Below are 7,010 nucleotides of genomic sequence, written 5' to 3'. Positions count from 1 at the left end.
CTGCGAGGAGCCCAGGCCTGTCCCCAGCTGGCACGTCCCTGCTGCCTACCGCGTCAGCGGGAGGGACGCCCTGCCTGCCCACCAGCGGCCCTGTGGGGCCGGGAGCCAGGGCTGCTCAGCCTGCCGGCCCATATAAAGGGCTCTGTTGCCCTGGAACCAGCTCGCCCCTGGGCCACAGGTGGCCCCGCGTACCAGAAGTGCCCTCGGGAGCCTCCTACGCCCTCTCAGCTCCCCTCTGGGCGGGGTGTTACTTTGCACGGGACCACTCAGGTGCATTTCCTCCCCGTGCAGAGCAGCAGCCGTTTGTCCAGAGGGGTCTTTCCAAAACCAGCAGCCCCAGCCAGAGCCTGGGGCACAGAGGCGTCTCTGTTAACAGCTCTCCCACCAAATGTTTCCGCAGCTCTTTTGCGGGATGCTGTATATCCAACCCCTGCCAAATGTGTGGGGCCACTGGGAATAAAGCACATTGCTGGTGTAAATCCATTTCCCGCTGGCAAAGGGATCACAAATGGCTTCAAAACAGAGTATTTAGACAAAAAAAAAAAAAAAACCACTCGGGGTGCAAAGTCAGGTTTGTGGTGGAATGATAAGGGGCAAAGGCTCAGGTGGTGGCTTCAGGATCTGGCTCCCACCTTGCCCCTGGGTCATATTCAACTGAATAGCAATTTGCCTCTGGGAGGGGTTTAGCAGGAATTCCAGATCACAGCCTCAAAGCCATGGACCAAGCTGTCCAGAGATGCCACCCACTAGCATCTACTATAGCACCCTATAGCCACAGTGCCATGGGCCACCCAGGGCAGGTGGCTGCCTGACAGAGGGGTGAGCATCCTACAGCACACCCAGGGTGGGGGTGATCCGGGTCCTTCCACACTTCCCTTGACAGGAACTCCCTGTGCACAGGTGGGTCCTGCCAAGAGACACCCTGATAAGGAGACAGAGTGATAGATACCAGCTATCTTTGGGCTGGTTTTGGATTTGAGATGCCCCATCCCATTCCTCTGCCTCCACCTTTCCCCTCTCACTTCATCCTTTGATGGGACATTGGGGAACACCTCTACCTGCTGCCTGCATTATATCCAGCACACCCCAGTCTCAAAGTGCTGCCCCAGGGCAAATAATAACAAATAATAACAGCGTCACACACCCCACAATGCTGATGAGGCTGCAGCTGATTGTGCAGTGCCCAGGCTGGCTCGGGACGCCTTCCTTGGCTCTCATTTCAGAGTAAGGCCCCCACAGCCTCTTTGCCACACTAAAACCTATTTCTGGGTTCAGCCGACTGGTCCCTGCCTGCATGGGGAAGTCAACAGCTGGGCCACCCTGGGGCTGGGGCTCACCCTGTATCACCCCTCAGCTGTACCCTCCATCCCCACACACCCAGCCCATGGCTTCCAGGGCTCAAGCACCAATTCCTGCAAAGGGAGCAGTTTGACATGTAATTACTCTGCCAGGCCTCGAAGCCCACGGGCTGTACTTCTCTGGGGTTTTACCAGTTGTCCAGCAGCCAGGACTGGCAGGAGCTGGGCAGGGCAGCACGGGATGCGTCAGAGCCACTGTCAGCTGGCCGAGCCCATGCAGAAGCTAACCTCTCCTTGAAAAGTCAGCGCAAAACTATTTGTGACTCTCACTTCTTTATAAACACAGGCCGTACTGGGCAGCCCCCAGTAACACTCACCATTCCCATCCCTGAGCAGCGCATGGCTCTCCTGCAGGGGATGCTTGGGGCCCCTCCCTCCCCGTGCCCTCCACTGCGGGTGAGCTGGGGAAGCCAGCTGGTAAATATTTAGCAGGATTTAAGAGTGGAAGGTGCATGGGATGGAGCTGAGCCAAGCTGAAAGACTCATCCTGCTCTCAGCTAAGAATCCTGCTGCCCCAGGACCAGCACTGGCCCTGCTGTCATCACACCTGCATTGAATGATGCCATCTCCCTGCCCAGCCCTGAGAAACCCCCTTGGCAAGGGAAGCCCCAAAGCCAGGATGGTCATCACAACCCTTCTGCAGCCAGCAGGAGCTGCCCAGGGGGACTGGAGGCAGGGATCCCCTGCCCACACAGCTCCCAGATACCCTCCTGTCAGTGCTGGGTGGCTGATGGACACCAGGAGGAGCGAGCTGCAGAAAGTCTGCCTGCGCTTTGGGCTCCCCTCCATCAGGATCTGGCCCTGTGTGGGTGCCCCAGACAGCACTGAGAGGCCACAGAGGCAATTTTTAGCTGAGTCCTGGCGAACATCCCTCAACTCCCCAAGCCTTGGTTTTCCCAGACACAGCCGGCCCATTATTCCCCTTTGCTGGTTGTCTCTCTTTGGCAGCCCTTAGCCCTGCCCTCAAGAGACCATTGCTCCCACCAGTGTCCCTAGTAAAGTATCAGCAATTGCTGATTGCTGGTTGCTGGGGCCCCAGTTAGCACTAACTGGGCTGTGGGTACCCACCCACAAAGGGCTGGTAGAGCATTGTCCCACACCCTGCAGATCCACGACACTCAGGGACTTGTTACCAAGATCTGGCATTGAAGTGACATTGCCTGGTACAGAGGAACCTCGTCCCCGGGAAGCAGGGATGCACTGGCTTGTCCGCGGAGCCAAGGTGCCTCTGTCACTGCGGGCAGGGGACGAGTGGGGTCATGCCTGGCTGCTGGCATTGAGGACCTGCCTCTGCTTTCCCAGGCAGACTTGAGCGACATTTAACCAGCCTGCAGACGTACAAAAACTCTGTTTGCTATTTAGGGCTGTGGACCCTACTGAGCTAATGGGAGAGGGAGGGTGTTTGAACTGATTTACAGAGTGGTTGGCTGTTAAAGTGACAGTTTCCCTGTCTGCCACTACCCTGTCCCCAGGATGCCTTCCTCGGAAGCTTTGAGCCCTCTAAAAGTAGCACAAAGTGATGGGCTTCCTGTATCTTTATAATTCAGTTAACCAGCCACAGAGAAGCCATTGCTGCCCTTCTGTCCCCCTTCCACGTAAGCCCAGTGAGGTGGCTTAGTGCAGTGGTGAAAGCTCCCTCCACCCTGCTCCATATGATTAATGTGCTGAAGGCTTTCACTGAAGTTTTAAGACTGGGTTTAAGGATTTAAGGAACTTGCAGGGTGGCAGCAGCCTGGTTTGTAGCACTAAATCTGTCTGCTTGTGGCGATCCCCCATTCCTGGCTGGGGTGGAGGAAGAGGGAAACAACCCCATGCACAGTCACAACACAGAGGTCCCCACGGGCAGTCATCCCCTGCCCCAGACCAGGGCACATTGCTGACCTGCACTGCTTGTGACCAGCCATCCCACTCACGTCCCCCCTGCGGTGCCACACTTGTCCATCCCACACTGTCACCTACCTGCCCTGGCCCCTTCACAGCTGGGTTCCTGCTAGAGGAAGATGCACATGTTTGTCCATGAGGAAATCTCCGATCACCTACGACTACTCGAAAGAGACCAGCACACAACTCAAGTTTGCTGCCCCAGTCACCCCAGCAACACCCGCATCCAACACTGGCACATAGCAACTGGAACCGTGGAACCTGGCAACTGGAACCCTGCGCTGGATGCAAGCATGGTGATGCCCTTGTGGGCCCCTCAGGAGAGCTTTGCCCTTGTGCAATGGATGCACAGCTGGAACTCCTTTTGGGGCAAAAATGCTGGGCTTGCTCCCTTCCTCCCCAAGCCTAAAGCATGGGGCAAAGCAGACAGTGAGGACTGGCCAAGGGGGCCTGCACGGGGGCCAGTGAAGGGGAGCTCTGCTTTGGCTCAGGGCAAATCCAGGGTGCAACAACCCCATCTGAGGTTGAATGGCCAATTCCAGGGTTGCACAGACAGCCATAGGGCCAGGGTGATGCTCCGCGGCTTGCCACCTTAGCCAGCCTCGGGGTGTCAATGGGTGCCAGTGAGCATGGCAGTGGGTCCAGCAGCTGTGGGGCTGGAACATGGGGAGCAGGGACGAGGGCTGATGTGGTTCCCTGCCTGGTGGGGTTTCTTTCTATGCAAATGCCTGGGAGCAGCTGCCCTGCCGGCGTGACTCATTTCCTGCTCTTGTGTCACATTCTGGTCAGGCCAGTTTGGCAGAGGCTTTCTTCTCTCCCTCCCTGGCTTCTCCTCCTCTCCCCCACCGCTAAGGGCTGGGATGTGCATTCACTCAGCCCCTGGCAGGATGAGGCAGGATTTTCAGGAAACTGCGTCAAAGCCACAAAACCTCCATATATATAAAAAAAACCCCAAACCCCAACCAAACAAAAAACCCAGCACAATTTTCTTTTTTTTCTCTTTTTTTTTTGAGCACGAGGGAGACTGGTGGCCAGACGGGCTCCTCTGCTTTTCCCCCTGCTGGGGTGGCTGCTTACCCCGAGACAAGATGGGACCCGGCAGAAGAGCTGTAAAAGTTTGCTGGGCAGCAGAGGGGAAAAAAATGCAGCTCTGTCTAATTTTACCCTCTGCTGCCAGTTGGAGAGGTGCTGCTGGAGCCAGGCTGCCAGCGGGCAGCCTTTAACGGGCGATGGATGGTGTGAGCATTCGAGGGAGCTGCCAGCCCTGGAGATCTCCGGGTATTTCTTATTCCTTGGCTGTGCTCTGGGGCAGCCTCACCACTGCACCCTGAAAAAATGTACTGGCCAGGGTTAAAGTAACTCATTTGTCGCAATGGGGTCGGGAAGGGACACTAGCAAACGCTGGCAGACTCTAGTGTGATGCCTCACCCACCACAGGTTGGGGCAGGGGAAGGTGATGCCGAGAACAAATCCCTCTGGCTGCTCCCACAGCCCCATCCAGGCTGGTGCTGCCCTAAGCCCAGGCTGTGCCACCAGTGGAAGAGTCACTTTTTGAGGCATTTCCTGCCTGGTCTTTGTTGTAGCTGCGAGGCAGGGATTTACAGCCTCCCTGGTGGCTGTGAAAGCCCTCCTGCCCCGGGGCTCTTGCTTTGCTGCCCCTCTGCCCACTGGGCGCAGGGTCCCACACATGCGCCCCTCTCTGCCTGCGAGATCTGGGCAGAAAGCACCGTTCCTTGGCCCTGAGCCTGTGGCTACCAGTGGCCCTGTTTCTCCCTTTGCACCAGCCCTTTCCCCAGTGCATCAAGCTCTGGCACAGCCTCCTGCACCGCAGCTGGGCATCCCTCTGGGGGAAAGATGGAGCTCCTCAGCCTTGCCAGCCCAGGGATGAGCTTGGGCACACAAAGTTAGTGGCCCCAGATCTGACCATGGGAGACTGAGGGTGGGAGTGGGGTACAATCCCACCACCTCCCCTTCCCGTCTGTGGTTTGGTTCAACTGCCCTCCCACCAGAAAGCCCCCATGGTCCTTGCCCAAGCCAAGGTATAACCTTTGTAATCCTCACTCTGGAGGAATTTCTCAGCCTGCCTCTTCCTTTTCTGCATGCTCCCTGCAATTAAAGCCAGCTACAGCCAAATGACCCAGTGCCACATGCATGCTAAAAAGCCCCCCACCAGGCAGCTACTGAGGTTTCCTTTGAAGGCCAGAGCATCTGCTACCGCTGTGCCCCATGCAACCCCCAAACCCCAACCCCCTGATTCCACTGGTGCTGCTGAGCTCCAGCTCTGTGTAGCCTGGGGAAACTGAGGCAGGGCAAGGGGAGGGGCTCATCCCTGAGCTGCAGCCCATGCGCTCCCCGCTGCTGGGGCTCTCCTTCTTCTCCAAAAGCCAAGAGGTTTGTTTGCCCACAGCGAAGGGAAGGGCACAAGGGTATCGGTGTAAATTAGGTCAGGAAGCATTGCTAATAAACTGTCACTCCTGGTTGTGTAATGGGAGCAATTATGGGTTTAGGCCTTGGTAAGACACCAGGAAGGAAAACACGGTCTGTTTGAGGGTAGGAGGAGTGTGATGGCAAACAAAAAAGGAGGGTCCTGTTGACAGAAGGATGAAGCTGCCTTCACGTCAGAGGCATTTCTGTCCCATCCTGGTGTGTCGACAGCCCAGGGCTTGGAATGACTCTCATGCAGGGGGATGCAGGGAGCAGGTTCTCAGCTCTCCCTGTGCTCTGCTCCTTCTCCCAGGCACCCCAGGACACCAGGGGCTCAAGGCAGGTGGTTTTAACCCCTTTAAAATCCCTGATCCCTGATCCACCTTGCTCAGCTCAGCACTTGACAGCCCGTCCTTGGTGTCCAGTGGGGACCAGTGGGCAGCAGGGCTGGTGCTGGGCTGTGCCAGGAAAGCCTGGGAGAAGTGCCCGAGCTCCTCTCCCAGCTGTCTGTGCAGCCACCAGCAGCCCTCCTCTCCCCGGTGGCCTGCCAGGCTTCCCTTGCTGCCCACCCCCTTGTGCTGCCCACCACACTGCCGCTCTGATCGTCCCTCCCTGCTACCGGAGTGGCCCCGAACCCACCAGGCAGATCCCTCCCAGGGTCTCCGAAGGGACGTCCAGATGCTGGCAGTGCTCACCCAGAGGCCAACCAAAATAAACCTAGGGCTTCCCATGAGCAAAACCCCAGGGTATTGCCAAACCTGGGGTAGGGGCACCTGCACCCCCTCCATGGAGGCTCTCGGAGTGAATCTGGCCCATGCAGGCAGCAAAGGAGGGGCTGGGTCGCCCAGAGGCCAGGGTTAGCCTTTAACTACCAAAAACACAGCACGGAGGGAGAGGAAATTCTTGAGGCATCTATTAACATAAAGAGTCCGTACTTTACATTTGGTCCCACTTATGGCTTATAAATGATTACTGCACCTTTTAATAAATGGTTAATCAAGTGTTAGAGTCCAAACAAGTTGATGGGTTGCTTATTACCACGGTTTATAACCTTTTATGAATGCCTTCTGTCGATGTACTTATAAACATCCATACCACGTACTTCTCGTGTCTTGACATGTTGGTCACATCTGTTCAAAGTTTATTAACTCTTGAGTTGCTCGCTAACAGCAGACCGGGAGGGATCCCGCTATTTATCTATATTAATCTGTGCAGCTCAGCAAGCACACCTGTGTGCAAGGCACCGAGGGGCAACGTGGACATCCCGCTTCGCCTGAAAATGGTTCAAAGCAAGCAGAATGCAGCCACATCAGAAATAAGTCAGCCATGGAGTGTTGCTCTTGGGGG

This window comes from Athene cunicularia (assembly GCF_003259725.1).
Source record: "Athene cunicularia isolate RWA chromosome 6 unlocalized genomic scaffold, athCun1 chr6_part1, whole genome shotgun sequence".
Classification (NCBI taxonomy): domain Eukaryota; kingdom Metazoa; phylum Chordata; class Aves; order Strigiformes; family Strigidae; genus Athene; species Athene cunicularia.
The sequence above is the reverse complement of the archived record's forward strand: the minus strand, read 5'-3'. Positions refer to the sequence as shown.